The sequence below is a fragment of the Nyctibius grandis genome, chromosome 4, assembly GCF_013368605.1.
Source record: "Nyctibius grandis isolate bNycGra1 chromosome 4, bNycGra1.pri, whole genome shotgun sequence".
Lineage (NCBI taxonomy): Eukaryota > Metazoa > Chordata > Aves > Nyctibiiformes > Nyctibiidae > Nyctibius > Nyctibius grandis.
The window spans coordinates 104,366,209-104,389,110 of record NC_090661.1 but is presented as its reverse complement, the minus strand read 5'-3'; the positions used below and the strand labels follow the sequence as shown (position 1 = coordinate 104,389,110).

The window sequence follows — 22,902 nt, the reverse complement described above, 5'->3', positions numbered from 1 at the left end:
AATTCATGTGTTTTCCCCTGAATCCAAAATTCATACGGAAATTAAATGTAATCCCAAGCGCTGGTTATCTGAATCCTTCAGACACCCCTCAAGACACACAACTAATCAGGATCACTGGTATGCAGCATTTAAGCATCCTGTTTTTACTCAGGAAAAATATCATTTAATATTAAAAACTGTAGCATGGTGAGTAATCTGGATCCTTTTAGTAGGGTTTAACGTTCTCATTTTCTTCTGAGCATTTACCATTAGGATCAGTGGAAAGGGTTTGACTTCTGCACTTATGGTTACCCCTCTTTGGCAAGGAGTGGCAAAATCAAATCTGTAGGTTTAAAAATCTGTTCTACCATTAAATTTCCAGAAAGACCTACTGATTTTGATGAGGATTTTGCCTTTTTAGAAGTTGATGGCAACATGTATTAGGAGGCACGCGTTATTCAAAGCTCAGCTTTGTTGAATGACAGTTCATTTCACAGTTTACTGAAATTTCTTGTACATCTGTTAAGTGCCAAGGAGGCGAAAGCGGAAGAGGAGGACAGTGCTCGTGGAGCTGCAGAGCATGGGGTAAACTGTAAGCTTACCGTGAACACTGGGAGAAAAATATTTACAAAAAGAGAATATACTTCAGTAGCACTGTCATTGGGAGCTGCTGGTGAATCCTAACACCCAAACCAACTCATGCAGACAATGTCCTTCCCTGAGATGTCCCCACTGGAGCAGGAGCTGTGGCCTGGGCTCCAGGGAAGGGAACTGGACATGCAGACACTGCTGCCAGGATGGCTGAACCCAGCCCAGCAAGCCCTGTCACTTCAAAATTTCTTGTGGCTTCCTCTGGTTTCCACTGCAGTTGATAAGAGTCAAGGTTTGGCAGCGCAGTGGCTGCAGCCAGCTGGATTTGGGCAAACTGCCTGAAGGAAGAGCATGCTGAAGCATCCCTTGTATTGCTTCATCCTCCTGGAATGTGCCTTCCATATCAAAGCTTTCACGTGGCAGTGGCGTGTGCTGGGTCCCAAAAATACGAAGGCAGATGGCCTGAGGCACGTTTGCATCCTGCTGCTCGGTGAGGGTGCGGCAGGCTCCAAGCTCAGCGCTTTCCTGGTCCGGTGTTTTCTCTCCTTGTCATGGGCTGGGCATCTCCTCCTGACCTTGGTCCTTTCAGGACTGATGTTTTATGCAGGTATCACTCTTGGGCCAGTGAGAGCAGATCACCATGCACATCGCTTTTGTTATCCTGCTTATCCTCTTCAGCTTATCTTATTCTTTACGATGAACTTTTGAAGGGAACTATGGTACGTGTTGGTTGACTCCCATCGGTTCTCAGTACAATGCCCAAGGACATCCTGTGCCCCTTCACTCTACAATGCCTTTTGCCAGTGCCAGTTCACACAATCAGACAGAGACAGCTACTACTGACTTTCACCCTATAGACAGAGCTTTGCGAGCTTTCCTGGGCAGCCCAAGAGGGCCATTTCCCACCTCGGTGTGGCTACGGGCCATTTCCCACGCCCCTCAGTAGTGAACACGTCTTTCCTTTTATTTGGCAGTATTTCCATGCACGACAGCCTCTGTGGTGACAAAGTTCTGTCTCCTGGTTTCTTTGTTTGTTTGTTTTGGTTTAGTATTCTCAGCTCGAGTCGCATTAACATAATTTTCCAATCTTTTCTACCAGACTTACAGTCTGTGACAGACTGGTGTATTAGCAACTCATTTGGATGGATGGTACAGATGCAAAATTTAAGTGTGTTGTAGTCCTAGACCAAGTGACTTGTGTATATATTGTGGCTTCTTTTTCTACTATCTACTTCTTTCACTTCTCTAACTCATTATTTTTGTTAAGGGAATATACTGCTACTCTGTGCTTTGCTAGAATTGCTGTTTTCATTAGAGGTGTCAGAAAGCCATCAGTGTGTCGTATTTTCTCCCATCATGCCTGAAAACCTGAACTTCTGAGCCTTAGTAATTCATCTAGACACGTGCATCCCGAAGCGTAGTACCTACTGCACGGTGGCAAAACATCCTCTTTAATCCCATTTTTATTCTGTGTGTTTGAAATGCAGCGATATAAAGTAGAGCTGAATATTGGAATAACTTAAGGCACTAAAGTATGTGTGTGGATAAGCTGGGGTACTTACCAATCTATTTTGCTGTCGTTTCTGTGATGGTGATACTTAAATGGACTGTTTATACGTTCTGAAATGCAATTGTGGGAACATACAGTTTCTCCCATGACACTGAGGGACCTGACCTATTTAAATCTCAGGAGGAAATAAAGAAAATCTGCATTATAGTACGTGGTCTCCTAACACTGAGGGACAGGCAGGCTTGCAAAAATTACTTCTGACTTCAGCTGTTCCTATATGTCCTCGCAGCACTAGGACACCTTGGGCCATCACACAGTAGAGGACTTCCCACACCACGCCTGAGCTCCACCATTGTCCTGCTGCAGGGAGCTCTGTGGAGCCAAACCTCTCCTCCCAGAGATGCTCCCAAGGTTAACTGGGTCCTGTGCAGGCTCTCCTCCATCTGCTGCCGGGTGGATGAGCTGGTGGGTAAATGCTGGTGATTTCCACAGTTGTGATTTAGATTAGATTTGATATGTGGTTCTTTGGCCATGGCATTCATATGATGATGTTAAATGCAATAACTCTGTCAAAGGAGGCAAGAGGTGCAAATGTGTTTCCCCAGGCAACATACAGCTTCCTCCTGACCACAGAGGGTTGGTGTTGGTGGGGTTAGAGGGACCCCATTGCTCACCTCCTCCTCCCTATGACACCAATGCATAGTCTGCATTTGTTGTTGATTTGGTCTTGACTGAAAACTTCTAAAGGGAAAGAAAATGGAAGTTGGTGAGGTTGTTTTAGAGAAGAAAAAAAAAAAACAGAGGAAAAATTGATTCATAGTGAAGCTGATATTCCTTTTTTTTTGAGCTCCTGAGCAGAAAACTTCCATATTTGCATAACTCTTTTTAGCTACACTGTGACAGAAGCACAGGAAGGTGGCAAATCTTCAACATCTACATGTCGCATGGTCTATGTTAAATTTTTGTCATCGTTCTAAGGGAAACTCATACAGTTTCTCAGTGCTTCCCAGAAAATCTGTATGGAGAATTGGAAGGGAGTAGGTGAACGTTTGTGTGGTGAAGATAACTTTATCACTTGTGGGGTGGAGACTCTGTTTATGGATGACATGAAGGAGAATTTTGAAATCACATGTGTTGACAGATGGTTAAACCTGCCACCAAATGTTAATTTCCTAATGCAGAAAGCACCAAGAACAATTTAAAAATCATGTTTTCATGAAATAATGAAAAAAACACCCCTTAATTATGGATTATAAATTACCTAATTGAAAGGAAATTTTATATTTTAAAATACTCTGAGTTCAGGAGCTCCACAAAAGCTAATGTTAGGTTGATCCCCAAGGGCTGTCTCTGTAGCAAGCGTTAATGCCACTGCTGAGCATGGCACCAGCCGAGAGCTACCTTCGTGTTTGAAATAGCTTTGTCCTTCAGGGCTCAGAAAGCAGCAGAGGTTTCCAGAGTGGCTGAGATGTGCTTGACCTGGTGGGACCTCAACAGGTGGAAGCAGAGCTACCCTCATCCCTGTGCTGTGATGCAGGGCTTGGGGCTGGCACGTTTGCCAGCCACCGCTGCTGTCATCCGGGCTCAGCCCAAGAGGAAGATGACTTGGAAAGACTCTGGTTTAGGTGACTTTGGTCTTGCTCATGTCCCCAGGGGAAGACCTTCCCCCACCACTGGCTCTCATAGCAGTTCCAGAAGACCTGCTGGGCCCTGTGCGGTTTGGGTGCTCTTGGAGGAGGCGTGCACAAGGGTGATTATTGAACACAGAATCAACCAGGTTGGAAGAGCCCTCTTGGATCATCGAGTCCAACCATTGCCCTGACACCACCATGGCAACTAGACCAGGGCACTAAGTGCCATGGCCAGGCTTTTCTTAAACCCCTCCAGAGATGGTGACTCCCCCACCCCCCTGGGCAGCCCCTTCCAATGGCTAATGACCCTTGCTGAGAAGAAATGCTTCCTGATGTCCAACGTGAACCTCCCCTGGTGAAGCTTGAAGCTGTGTCCTCTTATCACTCTGCACCTAAGCAGCATCTAAAATATCACAATTACAATTTTTAAGTGGGCTTTTTTTCTGCACTGGCAGGATAGATTAAAGACTCCTGCATAATTTTCATGGTGCATTGTAGCTTTCCCTTCTTTCAAAATGCAGAAAAAAACCTGCTTTAAAACCAGCAAACACCAGCTGAAGGTTCGCATGGTTACACAACCTAATTATAAACATTCAGCGAGCTCCAAAAGCATGGCGGAGTAAATAAATGTATCACACAGCTGAAGAATGCATCCCTTATTGTCAGATATTTAACAGGTTTGAAAGTAATTAAAAGCAAAGTATCCATTCGAGTCTGCAATTTAGCAGGAGTTTAAATTTTATTTTATAAATTGGAATGTAGTTGAGGATAACCCTGTATGCAAACAGCAGCAATGAATATTCAGGGTTCTGGGGTTCGAAAATGAGCAATTTCTGTTGAAAAGATAAACAAAATTATTTCTTTTTATTCATCTTTGAAAGGCTACATGCAGTAAAGAAATAGCATCTGTTGTTCTGCTGCCACAGTTCATTATAGGGGGGACTGAGGTGGGCACTGGGCTGTGAGCTGCTGCTCCTCAGAGCACCGAGAGCGTATGGATCTATTAATTCATTAGTAAAAGTGCAGTGTAGCATCTCCCTGCTCTGCCGTTTGCTTTGAGCAACTAAAGTCCATTTTATTGCTGGATTATATTTGATGCTGGAGGAGGTATTCTTGAAATAAACAATATTATCCACGAGAGACTGATACGAGATGATAAAATCCATTTTATTTATGGTATTTTCAGCTATCTTGTCAGCATAATGTATGGCATCACTGGGAAGTGCTGGATTTATGTTAACCTCGCTCTGAGAAGTAGATTTGCCATATACCTGTCCACTGAGCTGCTGTTCTCGCGTGCTGATTCCTGATGCTGTGATTTATGTGTGGTTTTCTGGGTCGCAATAGCTGTGGCAAAATATTACATATTATGCCTCTTCTGGAGGTATAACCATGAAGACAACATCACTTATTTCAGCACTAACATGTGCATTTATTTTATGTTGCTTCAGGAAGGGTAGAGGATGCTTAACCCTTGTCTACTGCGTGCGGCGTGCCCCAGAGCCCTGTCAAGGCTGACTCCTTCAGCTTCTGCTCCACTCAGGATGTTCTTTGGCACTTGCAAAGAAAGTAGTTTAGACTGGGAATGGCTTGTAACCAAGACCCACTCGATCCTCTTTTTAATCAAGGAGTGCTAATGCAGTGGTGTTTCCTAGGCAGAAGGCGTTTCTGTCTCTGAAGGCTGAGGTCCATCTGTTGGTCCTGACCAGGCAGGTGTGTGGGCTCATTCTGGTGTCGCTTCTGGAGCGTGGTCATGGGAGACCATGTGTCTGTCCGCAATGGACCTTCGCCTGGTCAGCGCCACCTGGACATCGACGCTGTGCCGTGATGTTCTGGTGATGGAGGTGGTGGTGCAGCACTGGGTCTGAAGGTAGACCAGCTGTGAGGTCCTCTGCGCCCAAGGAGTTTCATCCCGAAACGATGCCCAGGGAGAACAGCCCAATAATGGCCTCCAGCATGGGAGGTCAGTGCTGGTTTTACTGGTGACTTTCTCTGGGTTTTCCTTTCTGGTTTTCTGTTGAGTCGTGCTCTGTGCTGCTCAGATGCAGTGTTGGCATGGCAGCAAACCAGCCGAAAGCTGCCTGTTAATGGCAAAAAATAATAAATATTGCATGAAGGGATGACTACTCAATAAAAAACCCCCAGAAACCACCCACCTCCAGACTTTGAGTTCAAGGCAGTTCCATTTATACCTAACTCAAGAACTGGATGTATTATTTAGTTAAAATGAAGTCTCCTATCAAGACATCTCCTCACCTCCTCTCTGGACAGTCAACAAATTCCTTGTCCCTGACATGTTCTATTTGTTTTCACAGTTAATGTTTCTTTTAACGAGTGGATTTTAATTGTTGCCTTTCAAGGCTTGGAAGAAATCTGTAGAGATAAAGTTTGAAAGGCTGAAAAATTAAAAGGCTTATCAGAAGAGAAGTACCTGAAAGTGGAGATGTAAATACAAGAATATGATTTTTTTAAAAATACTATTTATTGTATAGAACATTCTAGTTTAAACCTTTTAGGGTGTGTCAGTGTGAACTGAATCAGCTCAGAATAAGAATAATTTGCAGGTTTTTTTTAGCTGCTGCGTAGTAATTTAATATTGATATTAAAGGATATTCAGGCTATAGCTAATATTTGAGGATGTTTTTCATTTTTTTGCCCCTAATGTGAAGCCTTGATTTCTCAATTCCTTAGCTCTTGAATTCTTATCTTTGAGAAAATTGTTTTCTTTAAAACTTTGTTTAGAAACATCTGCAGCTTTTGCCAGAGTGCGCCTGATGTGCTTATTGACTCAAACAAATGATTTAAATCTAAATATATTTAATGAGGTGTTTGTCAAGTTGGTTATAGCCAGAGTGCAGCAGGACTGGAAACACAATATATTCAGTGGTTAAACTGGCTATGAAGACCCTGAACAGTCGACCTCCTTTGTGTTTCCAGTATACCCAGTACACCATTGCCATGGTCCTCTTGGATGACTCTGCGTGACCATGAGGTAACTGGTACTGGATCTTGCCCCTGGCTTCCAAAACTTAAATCCAAGCTCTTCCTCCCTCCTTACCTGCACAGTTGATTCATACTGAGCTCCTCCAGCCCCCGAGGAAGCCTGGGGCTCGGGAGGTCTGTGCTGACCACCGTCCCTGGAGAGCCCATGATGAAACGCCATTTCACGTAGGAAATCAGTTGGGGGCTGATGGTTGAAAGGTCAGATCCTCAGCTGGCCCACATCCACGTGGATCAGATAAAATCCAAATAGTCACACAGATTCAGGCCAGATGGAGATTTGACCCCTATCTTGGTATTTTTTTTGCTCTGCTGTTTGTCTCTGCAAAGCCTTTGCTTATTTACAAATAAAAAAGGAAAAGATTTTTGTGAGATGCAGTTTGGTGTGTGCTGGGCTTGCCCTGGGAGGTAACGCTGCTCAAATGCTGTAAGGAATAAAGGCGAAGATTTGGTTTATTTTAATTGTTCAGGTGGACTGAGACTTCATCCCTAACCACCTCTCCAGCCCGGCACGGTGTGAGCCTAACCACTGGCTGCAGCTCTTCCACCACTTAATAAAATCATGACAAATGGCAGCACGTTCTGGGAGCGCTCTCACGGCACTAGGAAACCCTGCCTGTCTCAACGTGTGCCAAAACATTTACTTTCTGCCCGCTATTCCAGTGTGTACGTACAGAAACTAAATGGCAAATTGAATTTCCAAAGTAGTTTCCTTGTTTTCTGTGATTATTAACAACAGGCCGATGAGTTTTGGGGTTTATTTTCCTGATTTCTGCTGTGCATTCTTTAGGCTATTTAATTTTAGTTTTCTTATAGGTTGAGCTGCTTAGGGAAAGAACTAATCACAGTTTTCCTTTTCCTTGCTGGGTCTTTGCAAGCCTCTGAAGGATTACTCAGTGTGTAGTTTATTACTGCATAACAGTACTCGTACCCTGAGTTGTGCTGAGGTTGCCCTGTGGAGCGTTACTGTAACGCTTAGGATTATTTTCCATCTTACCAACTATTTATCTCACTACATTGACTTAATTTTAAACACATTTCTCATTAAGAGGAAGTCTTACAGCTTTTGCACTTTCCATGGTTTTGCAGAGGTTTTTTTAAACCAGTCATTAAAAGATAAGTAAAGTATGTGTATTTTGCATGCATGTGGGCACATGGATGCTGTAGGCTCTTTTTTTTTGTGTGTGACTGTGGTTGGTGCAAACCTGGCACATTTTTCAAGGGATTTCTGCTAGAGGTGAGTAAAAAGATCAGGGTTTTAAGGGTCACTGATTGCTTGGGACTGTCAGTGATCATCACCAAACCAGCTCTGTGCATCTCCTCTCCCAGCCTGGAGCCCATCACCTCGGTTTGGAGGGATGGGGTTGCACTCTTTGACACAAAAATCAGGTGATATGGAAGGAAATTACTAGAAATAATAAAGAATAACTAGAGTTAGGGATTTCTATGCAAATAAGTTTGCATCTCCATCCGAGCATTTAAAGGGAATGTGTCTGTCTTGAATTTTACACGAGTATCCAAGAGAGCTGGGGAAGCTCAGAAATCCAGTCAAACAGCAATGCCAACAATCAAACCCCAACATTTTTGATGCTCGTGTTCTTGCTTAACAATGATCTGTTAAAAATTACCTTTCTTATAATTATTTAATTTTCAACCTTTGCATGCTCCATATGGTACTCCTTGAAGAGCCTTGCAAAATAAGGAAGATTCTTATAAAAATCAAGCCATTTCCAGGCAAACACAGAGACTCTGGTTCACTAAATAATGTAATAAGTAGTAAGATTTTTAACCTGGAGTAAACAAGCTTCTGCTTGAATATTTGACTCCATCAAGATGTGACTGCTGCCGATTGTACAGCGTTGTTAGATAAGATGAGACGTTGGTTTTCTTTTCCACAAAACAATGAGTTAACCAGTAAGCCAGCAGCTCAGTGAGCACTGATTTTAGATTTCCTGCTTTTTGTGTCATAATGGTAATACTTTGAGAGATTCAATTTTTCCTGTTAAATTTCTTGCCAGCGATGGGGTTAGCAGGTTAGCGTTTGAATGCTAACTCTACTCCGGAGCTGCAGTGGAGGTGGGCAGCATTTTTTGTGATAGTTGCTATACAAATAAGTGCAGTAACACTGCTGTTCTTTGTTTTTATATTCACTTTGTTGTACTGTAACTGAAATTGTGCCTTAGGTGTAGAATCATCATTCTGTTTGTTTGTTTAAGCAGGAGAATTCCTGACAGTTTTCATCTATGGATTCTATCACTTGTCATACACCTTTCATTGTTTGCTTAAATATTGTGAAATACAGTTAAACATGGCATAGAATTGTTAAAACACTTGTTGAATTGCCTGATTGCATCTAAAAAACGGACTAAAAGCATGAGATTTCATAAGTTGAGACAAGGATGTAAACGAGGTTATTGGGTCCACGTGCCAAAGTTCATATCTACATGTGAATTTTAAATTATGAGTAAAGGACAAATTGCAGATCCTTTATGTTTAAAGAATACCATGATTTGCATCACATATCTGCATGTGGCAAAATGTCATTTTCATAGTTTTTTGGGGAAGATGAAGAAGAACTTGAGTAATCAGGAGCATCATCAGCAGATTAAGTTTCTACCTGCCTTTTTTTTTTTTTAATTTGGAGCCTATCCTTGCATCTATGTGTATAGTTTGGGTTTTAGTACTAATATAAGCAGCTGGTTATCTCCTGTATCGCTGCAGTAATTATTATTTCACAGTCACATGAACAGTAGCTCAAACTTTAACTTACAAATCCAGTTTCCAAACTTGGTATAATTTACTCTGCTTATCCTGGTTGCTCAGAAATGGGGTGTCTTATTTAAGTGCTCAGAGCCCAAAGCCTTATTTAATTGTGTCAAAGCCCCTAATAGCTCGGTCAGAGATATTAAAGCCCCTACACTTTTTGTCAGTAAGTTCTCCTGGTGACAGAATATTTTGGGGTGGTGATAACGGAGGAGGGAAAAGGCAGTGCTGCTGTTAGTGTTTGCTCTAAGATACCTAGTCACGCTATTAACTTATTTATTTGCCCTAGCAGGGTCAATATTTATGCTTGGAGAGTGCCTGTGATGCTGGAAACTGGTAATGTGTGTGACCTTTTCATGGGAGGCTTCTGATGGAAATGACCTCTCGGAGCTCCCCAAGGTTGTTAATGCGGAACTAAACAGAACTGCGCTTCTGAACCCAGTACAGACCCCATTTTTTTAATGAAGTGTTTTTGCCACCTTTTTTAAAAGGTCTTGACATTGTAGGACCTTCTAGTAATTGCGTGAGAAGCTTTTGCTGGCAAAATCTCCCAGGAAGACGTTGTCAGTCCGATTCCTGGACGCTGCCTCGTGCACTCCTGCCTGGTCACGCTTTCTGCAGCGCTGGGCTCTGGTCCCAGCAGCTGGCTGGGGGCAGCGGGGTGCTCAGACCCAGGATCTGCTGCTGACCCTGCAGATTTGCTGCAGAAGAGTCCAGAAGCTGCATATAACCCTGACTGCAGGATGGTTTTCATAAATCAAACGTACCAGCTCAGGCTTTAAATACACGAGATCCCTGAGCTTGCTGTGAGATTGTAGGAGCAAACGCAATAATTATGTTAAAGTGCCACCTCAAACCATGCTGTGGCACGGACCTTTTGAAGTAAATCTGTATTTCATTTTGCAAATGTATATGAATGTTTTAGTTCTCCCCTTCTACAAAAGATGCATGTAAGTTGACAGAAATTATTCACCATTGGGGACTTTTGAAGATCAGACAAACTATTTGATTTTTCTAAATGTGGATTCAAAGTCTGATTTTTAGGAGTTGAAGTTCTGAATATTACATTATTTCTTTATGTTACAATTGCATGCATGCATAGCACCACACTGCTGGTGAAAGCCTTCAGGACTTTGTGTGGGGAAAACCTGACCTTGGCACCAGGTTATCTTGGAGAAACTAAAACTTCCGAGGTTTCTGCAAGAATCCCAATAGATATTTATATTTCTATCTAAGCTTCCATAGCTGATCGAACTAAGTTCAGATCTGCAGAAAAAATCCTCCCAAGGAGGCTCAGCCTCATACTTGAGCAGATGATGAAGCTTGGGCTGTCAGCCAAGGTCAAAGTCAGTAGCAGTGGGTGGCCTCAACAGCCACACTGGTATGGGAGATTTTTTTTTAGCAGAATACCTCTTACAGCTGAGAGACCTTTGTGCGTTCTCAGATGACATTAACTTTTTATTCTCTGGTCTGTGGGAAGCACTAGAGACTCCTTTTTCAGGGAAAGAGCAGCTCTTCTGCCGTGGCCGTGCATGGCGATGAGGATCGCTGTCTCTCCAACAGCATCCTTGTCGTTGCGGCGCGAGCTCCGTTTTGCTGCAGGCTGCATATTCACTCCGAACAGGGAATGAGGTCTTTGTTTCTTCTGCAGGAGGCAGCTCTTTCTCACAACTTCCTACCTCCAGGGCATTTCTGCAATGGGCCCCACGCTTCAAGAAAGATGTTGAGGTGTTGGAGCGAGTCCAGAGGAGGGCGACCAAGCTGGGGAAGGGTCTGGAGGCTCTGACCTACGAGGAATGGCTGAGGGAGCTGGGGGTGTTTAGCCTGGAGAAGAGGAGGCTCAGAGGTGACCTTAGTGCAGTCTACAACTACCTGAAGGGAGGTTGTAGCGCAGTGGGAGTCGGCCTCTTCTCCCAGGCAACTAGCGATAGGCCAAGAGGACACAGCCTCAAGCTTGGCCAGGGGAGGTTCAGGTTGGCCATTAGGAAGCATTTCTTCTCAGCAAGGGTCATTAGCCATTGGAAGGGGCTGCCCAGGGAGGTGGTGGAGTCCCCATCTCTGGAGGGGTTTAAGAAAAGCCTGGCCATGGCACTTAGTGCCCTGGTCTAGTTGCCATGGTGGTGTCAGGGCAATGGTTGGACTCGATGATCCCAGAGGGCTCTTCCAACCTCATTGATTGATATCCAAGCAATGCATAGCAAACAGCTAATTAAGATCCTGGCCTCAACTTGCTGTAAAATATGAGGGGCTAAATTATTTTGGCGGTGATTAAAAATCAAAATGTTAGTAGTAGCTGATAGAGTAAAGGTCTTATGGCATTGCTTGGGAGGCACCCAACTTGTGCTGGAAACTTTGAAAATTCCAGACACATTTGCATGTGTTTATCAGTCCAGTTACTTCTTTAATTGTATCTTACACGAGGCATTTCTTCTCTCACGCTGTTTTCACAGAATCACAGAATCAATCAGGTTGGAAGAGCCCTCTGGGATCATCGAGTCCAACCATTGCCCTGACACCACCATGGCAACTAGACCATGGCACTAAGTGCCGTGTCCAGGCTTTTCTTAAACCCCTCCAGAGATGGTGACTCCACCACCTCCCTGGGCAGCCCCTTCCAGTGTCTAATGACTCTTTCTGAGAAGAAATGCTTCCTAATGTCCAACCTGACCCTCCCCTGGCCAAGCTTGAGGCTGTGTCTTCTTGTCCTATCGCTAGTTTTGATGTGGTTTGAGAATGTATAACTTTATAATGTATAATATAAGGATTATATTGGATTGGATGGGGTAAAACCCACCGCTGTGTTGGTTCAGGTCCTGCTTTTGCTGGCGAGGGGGTCCAGGGCCAGCGGTGACGCCCCGGGTTCTGCGGGGAACGGCAGCCGTGCCGGGGTGATGGATGGTGCCACGGGCAGCGCTCCAGCTGCCTCGCTCCGAGATGGCTCAAAGCTCAGAGAGCTGCTGGGTGTGATGAAATAGGCCACCCCAAAGGTAATTAGTCCTTTTCCAGTTAAGTAAGGAAACTGCAAATTTTATGCAATTTTTTATAAATAAAAATCTCATAAAATGAGGTGTTCCATGTGTACCATTCCTTTTGCACACTAAATATGCGCTGGTTTATTATCCTATTTTTGATGACTTGCCATTGTTCTCTCTTTATTTTTGCTTAAAAATATGTTCTTGCTCTGCTGTAGCGATTTCCAGGTTCCTCAATTTGTTTTATTTGAAGTGTATTTCTAGCAGTTACATGCTACGGCAAATGATGGTATAGAACTTGTTATTTAGTAACTAATTTAAATGAAAATAGACATAATTTAAATAGACTGAAATGTCCTTTAATACTATTTTTAAAGACTAATGGAAACGCTGCGCTGGCTTGTGCGATGCCCTGTTGAATACAAAATAAACAGAATTGTTCAGATGCATTTAGATGGTTCTTTCAGCCCTTCATGGGGTTGTTTCGATGCAGAAAAACTCGGCGGTGAGAAGATTTATCAAAGGGATTGTGAATCACTTTGATAAAAAGGAGATATTTATTTCACTGCAGGCTTGCTTTCTCCTGAGGTGATGTAAGTATTCTTTCTTTTGTTGAAATATTGCTTCAGAAAATGTCAGTTGCCCCAGCCAGTGGCACTCCGTAACCCGGCGTGGGGAAAACTCAGACTGCTCAGAAAAATCCGTGTCTCCAAACACAAACAGCATTATTATAGGCAGGTTTTTTTAAAAATGTATTTTTATTTTTTTTTCATATTTATTCCTTTTTTTAATGTAAGGAACAGCTTTGTTCTTTCGGAATTGAAAGAGTTTGACAAAGTATCTGAAGTTTTCACAAGCAGAGGAGTGCTGAAGCGTGTCCTTATCCTTTCTCCCCCAGGACCCATCTCTCTCCTCAGCTTTCAGGAGCAAAATTTGGTAAGCTGGGGAAAGGCTTGGGAAAGGAATAGCAAAAGCCTTGTACAGTCGAAGGTCTTAATTTCCTCCTCTTGGTGAAATAAATGCTAATGGGAGCGAGCTCGGGAGCTGTACACCTGAGAGGGATTTTTGAAAATGATTTTTTTAAATTATCTGTTATTACCAATTAAGGGAAGCAAACCAGATGTGACTCCTCTTGCTTCAGAGCAGAGACATAAAACTGGATCTTCCCCGTTCCAGCTGAGTTTGTTAAATTGCTAAATTCCTGATTTCTATGACCCAGTGTAGATTTTGTTCTGATTTGAGTTTTGCTTTCCTGAAGCACTTCTGCAAGTCTCTTTCTTTCTGATTTCTTATAGATTTTTTTAATTTTTTAAAAATCTTAATTCCCTGGGAGAGCAAACCCAGTGTGCCGTGCCCTGACTTCTACCCAGCTTATTTCTGTTTTGTTTTCCTCACAACTGGCCATGTTTCCTTCCCAGTTCCCTACTGCTGCTTCCTCCCCAACCACACTCCAGCCCTTAATACACCGCCTTGCCCTTTCCCAGCACTTTTTTAGCTGTAAATGGTTTTATCCTTAATAACTATGTATAACATGAGCAAAAGCATGACTTTTTTTTTTCCTAGTTTCTAGCAGGCCTTGACCTTCCTGTGTGCCATGCATTTTTCCAGATTAAACCTTTTTTTCCTCTAGTTTATCTCGCTGAGGCATGGAGGGAAAGGTATTTATAGCACCTGCTCTGAATTTCTAACTGGAGGCGCCCGTGGCAGGTCCCTCTAGGATAGAGCACAGGAGGAGTGTCGGGGAGGGTAGTTAAGACGCTGTCTTTATTGCTGTAACTGTGTAAGGACACAGAGCTATTAGACTCCTATTTGCACATGACATTAGTGAGCTGATGGCCTTCCCCTTGCAGGATGAGCAGAGCTGTGCTGATGCCTCCCTGCAGAGCTTCCCCTGCTCAAGGAGGGATTTATAAGCACTGTAGGAACAAATGCTGCCGTTCACATTAAAATCCGGTGAGCCCAAGTCTCTCCAAACTGACCAATGTGAGCAGCTTAAATCTGATTTACAGTTACTCACACGAGGGGCACGAGAGTTGAGATCAGGGCTTGTGCTAGGTGTGTGCTGCACAGCGGGTCTGGAGCAGGGCTTGTCCTCACCTTCGCCTCTCACACGGAGAAGAAATTTAGCCCACTCTGTAGATACGTGGTTTATTAAACCATGACAGTGGTATAAATTAATTTTTATGACCTGTAGTATTTAATCTAATTAAATACCTACTTTAGGAGCCTGCTCCCCGGTGTAAGAGGATTAGGCTGTTCTAGACTTTGTGCTGCAACATGGAATTAGCTTAACGCAAGTTTTATTGAATTTTTTCCTAACTTATCTCTGGAGCAGCGGCTCAGCGGAGTTCATTGCTGGCTAATCTGCCGAGTTACGGTGACATTGTGTGCTGCAGGGCTTTGTTGTTCCTGCATCTTCTCGCCTAGCGTCTCCCATCCCTGGGCATCTGGGTCTGCGGTCACCACGTACGGCGCGGGAGGGAAGCGCTTCCAGGCTGCTCGTTGCCATATTCCCCTCTTCTCTCGAAACATTCAGCTATTTTCCTTGTAAAATGCATTCAAGAGGCAGCATCAAGCTGTTAAAAGAAAGATATTTAAAAAAAAAACCAACCAAACACAGAAAAATAGCACAAACCAGAGGCACTGGGGGTTTAAATTCCCTTATGCTTGTTGTAAATGTATTTTTGCACTTCTGTGTAAGACGATTGACATTTCTACCAATGTAGTATTGGCATAATATAGTAAAATCAAACTATTTCAACAAAATCATTGCCGTGGAAGATTTAAAAACAGAAAATGAATGCACTTAGAAGTAATGCAATTGCAGTTGACAGTGTGGTGTGTGTAGAATTCCAAAAAATGTTCTACTTATTTACTCTTTCCTCACCTGAATGTGGCTTTGAGGCGAAAAGCGGGACACTGTAAAAAATTCCTTGGTGTCTCTAAATTCAACTGCTCCTCTTTGTATTTCTGGATAACTCTCAAGGTTGCTTTATTAAGCATAGAAATTAGACTGGCAAATGGAAGATGCAGCAGCATGAAGAAATGAACTTTTTTCATGTTGCAGCAATTGTACCTGTACATAAAGCTCATGTAGCCAGGGACGTTTTAAAGAGTATTAGCATGGTTAGATTTGTTGGTTAAAGGTAAGTTTTAATGTAATCTTTAGAAATATTGTAGTGTGTAAATTAATACAAATCAAAATAAATTTTTCTAGGTTGGACACCTCAGCTTGCCAGCGTCACCCAATGTGTTATGCTCCTAGTTTGGTCTTCTAACTTCATTTATATAGATTATAAAGGTCTCTTGCCCAGCACACAGAGAACCCAAACTGAGGTGAGTTCTGCTGAAGAATTAGAAAATGGCCTTTTAAAATAGTATTTAAGGATCACGTTCTCACTTTGTCTCTGTACGCCAGACTGGTGTGCCGTGCAGCTGCTCAAGCCCTAGCAGGTCCGTGTGAACCAGGGGTGTTATTTCACAGTAATACATTAGCCTGAATAATGTCTTTTTTATTTTTTTAGGGTAACACTGAACTGTTTGATCTAACAGGAGATCCCTCGTACGGCTTTTCTGTGACTGTCACTGAAAGCTGAACATCCAGAGTGAAACTGTCCTGGATGCCACCTCAGGTAGGAGCACCTCATCTTTTACTCTCTAGACTAGTACCTGTTAGCTAGCAGTGGGCTTTATGTGTATGATTATTTTTGCTGAGCCACGCCGTTTATTCCAGCAGCATATTAGCCCTGGGCAATGTCACCCCCTCTGCACCAGGGGCTGTTGAAGCGAGCTCAGCTCTCTCCCCACCCTGGTTTCCCTCCCCACTGGCAAAGCCCATTGCCAGCCCCTGAAAAGCTTGCTCAGATCCTGCTGGACCCGAGGTGGGGACCCGGTGCCAAGTCAAAGCCTAACACCTATTTCTGTGTAGTGGGAGAAAAAAGAGGCCGTAGCAATAGGTCTGTACACCACAGAAGCACAATTAAAATACTGAACTGCATATATGAAGGCAGCTCAGAAGAGAGACTTTGGGTAATTTTCAGCTCTGGCATTCATTAAACTGTGCAGGGTTTAAATCTCTGAGAAATGCTACTCTCAGACACATAAAAACCCATGGACATTTGTGTTTACCTTCAGTTCTGTAGAACTGTGAAGGTTGACGTCCCCATAAATGTGTATGCACAAGCTGTAAACCCCCAAAGACAGCAGATGCTGCTTTGGAGAAAGCCCAGCTCTGAAATAAAATATTAAATATTTATAGCTCAGAACTGAACTGCTTTGTTGTCCAGGTACTTGAAGGGAAAACTGTCCTGGAGCTGCTAGAGAGAAACATTAGCAGAGGGTAGGGTGAAGCCCAGCAGAGCACTTTCTGGGATGGAAGAGCGAGCTTTGACACCAAGCCAAGGCCAAAGCCCTGCAGGAGGCTGCGATGCCACATCTCCGTGGCTGGTTGCCAAAGCCAGGCTGGCAATATGTTGCTTAATGCTTTGGTGACTGGAAAATAAGCATGCTGCTGATTCTTCCTGTTTAAAAAGAAGTTTAGCAAGTTAAAATAGGACAATAGAAGAAGGCAAATAACATCCACATTTTCATTTTTTGTTTCTCCCGTTCTGTTTTGTAGACTGCTCAATTTATTGGTCATTTAGACTAGTCCTTACCAGAGCAGTTGCTACTGAATTGATATAATGATAATTTTAGTTTACTTGCATGTAAAATTTATAAAAATATTGATAACTCTCTTCACAATATGGCCAACATAGATCTATTAGGACAAGGCATCCTATTTCTAAAAGCAATGTTTTAAATTAACTTCAGAACGTCGGAGCCGGGTGTGCATCACTTGCGATAATTTCGGTATTTCAGATTTAGCATCAATAGCCCTGTTTATAATCTGAATGACTGGGAGGAGAATCCAGTAATAAGCACCCAACTGTCTTGGCTAATTTTTAACAGCTCTGTGTACGTATTCATAAGGCAGGGTGAGGGAAATGGTAGTGAGAAGGAGGGAAAATTCTTCTTTGTGTTTGCTTTCCCTATGATTTCTTCACTTATGGTTTCAGACCAGTTTCTCTCTCTCTGTCTCTCCTTCCTCTTGGTCCATCCACAGAGATGGCCGAAATTCTTTCTGCAGGTTTGACGTGCCAGAGCCAACGGTAGGATAGCAGCATTCACAAAATACTGATTTAATATTCCTAGTTTGCTTTTCCTTTTTAAGAGAGTGTGTTGTGGTAAAACGGATCCGTGTATCTAGATGACTTGGATTTGCTTTGAACCACTCCCACTTTGGGGTGGACCTGATATCCCGTGGAAAGGATGACTAGCCCTGATGGGATTGTCTGATGGTCTCTGGATATGGTGTTGAACCTGTGCCTTCCATAGCTTATCTGGAGTTGTTCTTGTGCATCATGCCATGAGTGATTTGGGCCATTTCATTTATTCTTGGGTAGTTTTGATCCATGAAGCCTTTGTTGGGAAGCATCAGATGGCAGAAAAGCTGTGATGTTCGTTGCTGCTCTTGCAGGTTGGGGGCTGCTTCCTGGGTGTTTTTGAAAGGCATTAATTCCTTTTATATGTTTGAAGTTTTATTCCGTTTGCTAGTTTCAATTTAAAAGAAGCCCTGGATGATCCCAATGGCTAGGATTGGGTTCAGGTTAATAGCCAGCTTTCCCAACACCATTTCAAAACATGACACTAGATCTTGTGGAAACAACCACAATTACATTTCAGGTACTTCCTAGTCCTGACTAGACAAAACCATAATTTTTTCAATTTCATTTCCATTTCCTTTTATATCTGGAATAAATTCAAAGGTATGAGAAGAAAAAAGGAACTGATAAGGATTAGATGTCAGATAGGAAACTTGAAAGAGGTTTTCAGGAGCAGGCACGCATAACCTCCATCGCTTCACTGCAGCTATGTAGGCCAGCTGCTTTTCTGCCTTTCTCAGCCATTTGAATGCCAGAAAGGGGTGAGAATGGTTTGAAGGATAAAAATAGAAGCATCTCACAGCTTCCCAGTCCTACTTCAAAGTTCCTCATGTTTCGTAGGTATCCCAACGTGGTTCTTTGTGGCTTCTGGGTTGCTGACTGTAAAAGTCCTGTCGCTGTGTGTGGTAGGTGTGCTGTATTTTTAAAAGCAGAAGTATGCTTAAATAAGTGACAGAGCCATCCGTTTCACATGGCTAGATTTTCACTGAAGTCAGTGGGTAGAGTCGGGTCCTGATATATATTGACAAGACCAAGCAGGTTCTTACACAGTGATTAACTGCAGCAGCAAAGCTGGGATCAGGTACAACTCTGTTGTGCTTTCCCAAACAAATCCGTGCGATGCTGATCTCTCGTGACCTTCAGGGATCATTAAACTACATTTAAGTCCACTTGCTGTTCCTTATCCACTTCTCAAGTGATGATGGTGGATTGTGCCTCGACGCCTTACCCGGGGGCCGTGGCATGGCCCCTCAGGTCACAGAATCACAGAATCAATCAGGTTGGAAGAGCCCTCTGGGATCATCGAGTCCAACCGTTGCCCTGACACCACCATGGCAACTAGACCAGGGCACTAAGTGCCATGTCCAGGCTTTTCTTAAACCCCTCCAGAGATGGTGACTCCACCACCTCCCTGGGCAGCCCCTTCCAATGGATAATGACCCTTGCTGAGAAGAAATGCTTCCTAATGTCCAACCTGACCCTCCCCTGGTGAAGCTTGAGGCTGTGTCCTCTTGTCCTATCGCTGGTTGCCTGGGAGAAGAGGCCGACTCCCACTTCACTACAACCTCCCTTCAGGTAGTTGTAGACTGCAATAAGGTCACCTTTGAGCCTCCTCCAGGCTAAACACCCCCAGCTCCCTCAGCCGTTTCTCCAATGAGGGATCCCACCGGTGCTCAGCAGGGTGCGGGATGCTGGCTTGGCACGATGGGAGGAGACCCACATGGTTCTTCTGGTGGGGACAGACCACCATCCCCGAGGTAAGAACCATCCCTGGTTTGACCCAACACAAACACATTTCTCAGGAGGGAAGTCATCTCCTTTGCAAGATCATTCCTTTACCCAATCCCGGTAACTGCAACACTGGGGTTTTGGCAAGCAGCATTGTTGGGGCAAAACCTGCTTTCACCTTCAGCAACCAAAGGCAAAAAGCTGTGCAGGTGCTGCTCCGCTGTCTCCTTGCTTGGCTTACTGGGTGCTGGAGGGCTGGTTTCTCCCCCGTCGTGGTTTTATGCATAGTTATCTTTCTCCAATTTACCCTTGAAATAATTAGGTTATTCATATAATTTCACAACTCTGTAATTTTCTGAAATTCATAGCAGAAGGTGGAAACCACCAGGTTTCAAACAGCTTGACCCCTGCTAATGACTGAAAATTATATCCCGTATTTTAATTTGGGAAGAACCTTGGCACTGTCTAAATTTTAGGGCCTTTTGGAGATAAATGAGAAACTTGATGTAGAGGCACTACAGGTTTAATCTCAGTAAGTCTGCAAAAGTCTCCTTCACCGCGGTAGGTCTTGGAGGGAGAGGCAGGAGCACTTGCACAACAACTACTTCTTCAAAGAACTCCCCTGGGAGGAAGAGATCCTCTCACATCATCACTCTGAAAACAGAATTATATTTTGTTAGATGGCTTATGAAAGTGGATGTGAAGGCAAAAAAAAACCCTCCTCACATCTTGATTAATAGCTGAGCAAAGTTCATACGAGTTGCCTACCTTGCAGAACAGAGGAGATTTGCCATTTGGGACGTATCCAACCAATTATGGCCAATTCCCCCAGTCGTTCAGCACACGCTGCTGTAGTTACTCCATCTAAAACCCACCGTGCTCTCTATCACTTCACTGACAGTTTCTTTAGTGGCCACACCACTTGTGTACTTTTTGGTTCAAGATAGCTCCATCTTTCCATACCTTACCTTAATGACTTTTCAAAACCTATCCATCAAGACTTGGCTCCCTCTTGGGGCTTTAAGTACATCCTCAGCACTCTGCAGAGACAGCAGTCTGGGTGGCAACGATGCCAGCCTTGGGAGTTGGCTGAGCAAGCCCTAAGGCCAGTGCCACGGGAGGCAGCGTTTGCAAAGACAACACTTCTTTGAACCTTTGTACAAATATATTTTGGGGTTTTTTTTGGATCAACATTGAAAATATATGATACTACCTATATTTTTCCCAAGTCTTGGTCCCTTAAAATGAAAAAAAAAGCTTTAATTCCTCAGATCCTTCAAGCTCCCTGTCCTCCCCTGAGGGTGCGGCACTTTCAGACTACCTTGGGGCTGTTCATTTGTCTGCACAAAGATCAAAAGGTCAGGCAATTTCAGCTCAGTGAAGCTTCAAGTGAATTACATCATGCATAAAAATTTCCTATTTTCAAGCTAACAAACTTCTCCTATAAGGATATTTTGCTCACTTGAGCAGAAAACAGGCTGCGTTAGCAGATTTCTGAGCGGTGCTCTCTGATAGCAGACCGATGTGTGGTCCTCCAGACATCCCCTGGATGCAACACCAGCTTCCCCCTCCGACGCTGCCCTGGGAGGTCATGTACAGATTGGCTCCCCATTTGCTCAGCAGCTGCTTGGATCCCAGGTAGGGAAGTGAGCATGTGGCTGAGAGATGCGTTGTGCACACAAACAAGATTTTGAGTATCTGCTGAAGACCCCCAAACCTTCAGAAAAGGCAGGGCAGGCAGATCCCCCGATGGCTGCGAATGCCAGCGCAGGGACACATGGCGCCTGGCTCCCTCTGCTCCCCCCAATATAAATTTTGGATTCTAAGCAGCTCAGCCAGTGACAAATTAGTTGCACCCGTAATAATCAGATAGTGAGGAAGTTTATACCCTTCCTCAGGCAGGAGGAGAGTGTTACATCATTCGTTGTTGAACAACAATGAATTGCTCCAGTTCTGGGCAGGCTTTGGTCCTCCGTGGTGTGAGTTGGGGGCTTTGGTTAGACGAGCAGAGGGACAGCCCAGCTTGGCACGAGGCTCTGGCAGAGGCTTGTTCAACACCAGACAAGACTCTGCCCTTAGCAAAGGAATATGACAATCTGAAGAAGCAATCCATTTTGCAGCGTGGGGATTAACAGGCTCAGAGATGACCTTATTGCAGTCTACAACTACCTGAAGGGAGGTTGTAGCGCAGTGGGAGTCGGCCTCTTCTCCCAGGCAACCAGCGACAGGACAAGAGGACACAGCCTCAAGCTTCACCAGGGGAGGTTCAGGTTGGACATTAGGAAGCATTTCTTCTGAGCAAGGGTCATTAGGCATTGGAAGGGGCTGCCCAGGGAGGTGGTGGAGTCACCATCTCTGGAGGGGGTTAAGAAAAGCCTGGCCATGGCACTTAGTGCCCTGGTCTAGTTGCCATGGTGGTGTCAGGGCAATGGTTGGACACGATGATCCCAGAGGGCTCTTCCAACCTGGTTGATTCTGTGATTCTGTGAAGAGCTGAGAGTGCCAATGAACTATGAGCATGGCCAAGATGCTGCTGAGCAGAGGGACACCCACCCACTGCCTGTCCCCACACAGCCGCTGGCAGCGGCTGCAGAACAACCACAGAACCGAGTGTGAGGCTGTTTCCGTGTGACCTCCGGATCTTTGCTGAAGGACTTAACGCTGTGATTTGTACCCCACCAGGAAGCAACCATTGTCCTGAATTTGGAAATTAATTCCAAATGAGTTTATTCAAAAATGAATTATCATCAATCTATCTTAACAGGAAAAATGAGACAGGCAGGTTCTTTCATACAATGAAAACATTCTGAACTATATTACCAGTATAAAAATAATTATTTGGGGGGATCTTTTACAACTTAATTCCACCTCTGTTTTCTATTTTTAACCATTAATCAAAGCTTCTGGCTTGTTGGGAGACATAATAAATCTTTATATCCCCAAAGCTTTTAAATTATTCACTGTGCTTACTGTTCTCTTTCTGACAGGAGATTATCCTTTTTAATTGGAAATTTTCTATTATTTGTGTCTGAAATGTTTGAAAGTCAAAGTGTGGCCTCAGATACTATTAAAAGCAAATATAACGAAGGTGGGGGTTGTATGGAGGCTTTTCATTGTGAGTCTGTTGACCGAGCCAGCTGCATGAGCCATGCTCAGAACCCACCAAAGGTCCTGCTTGACTCCACGGTTTCTTTCCTTTTTCAGTTCCATCCCTCCTGTCCTTATGCAGCCCCGTAACGGGAACTTGTCCAAACCTTGGGCTTGTTTTCTCCACTAAAGCCTTCCCATCCTGTCAGTGCCGCCTTTAATCGTCATTAAAGCAGGTGAGGTAGGTAAGAGGGTGCACCATGTGTGGTCTGTGCTCAGGCCGGGAGATGAGCCGGGCTGGTTGGCAGCAAGGTCCTGTCCTCAGCTGGGTCTGCCTTCGCTCCAGCCTCAGGGTCATCACCAAACTTTAGCAGTGGTAATTTCACAGAATCACAGAATCAATGAGGTTGGAAGAGCCCTCTGGGATCATCGAGTCC

General features: G+C 44.0%; 1 long non-coding RNA gene across 1 annotated transcript in view; it reads left to right on the top strand.

Annotated features, from left to right (window-relative positions):
- LOC137662828 (uncharacterized) overlaps positions 1–22,682 on the top strand; it is a 154,777-nt gene extending 132,095 nt beyond the window's left edge. Inside the window, exons 4-5 of the long non-coding RNA XR_011048059.1 lie at positions 15,971–16,078; positions 22,583–22,682. This is a non-coding gene — a long non-coding RNA (uncharacterized lncRNA). The remainder of the gene's footprint in view (positions 1–15,970; positions 16,079–22,582) is intronic.
- Positions 22,683–22,902: the final 220 nt, after the last annotated feature.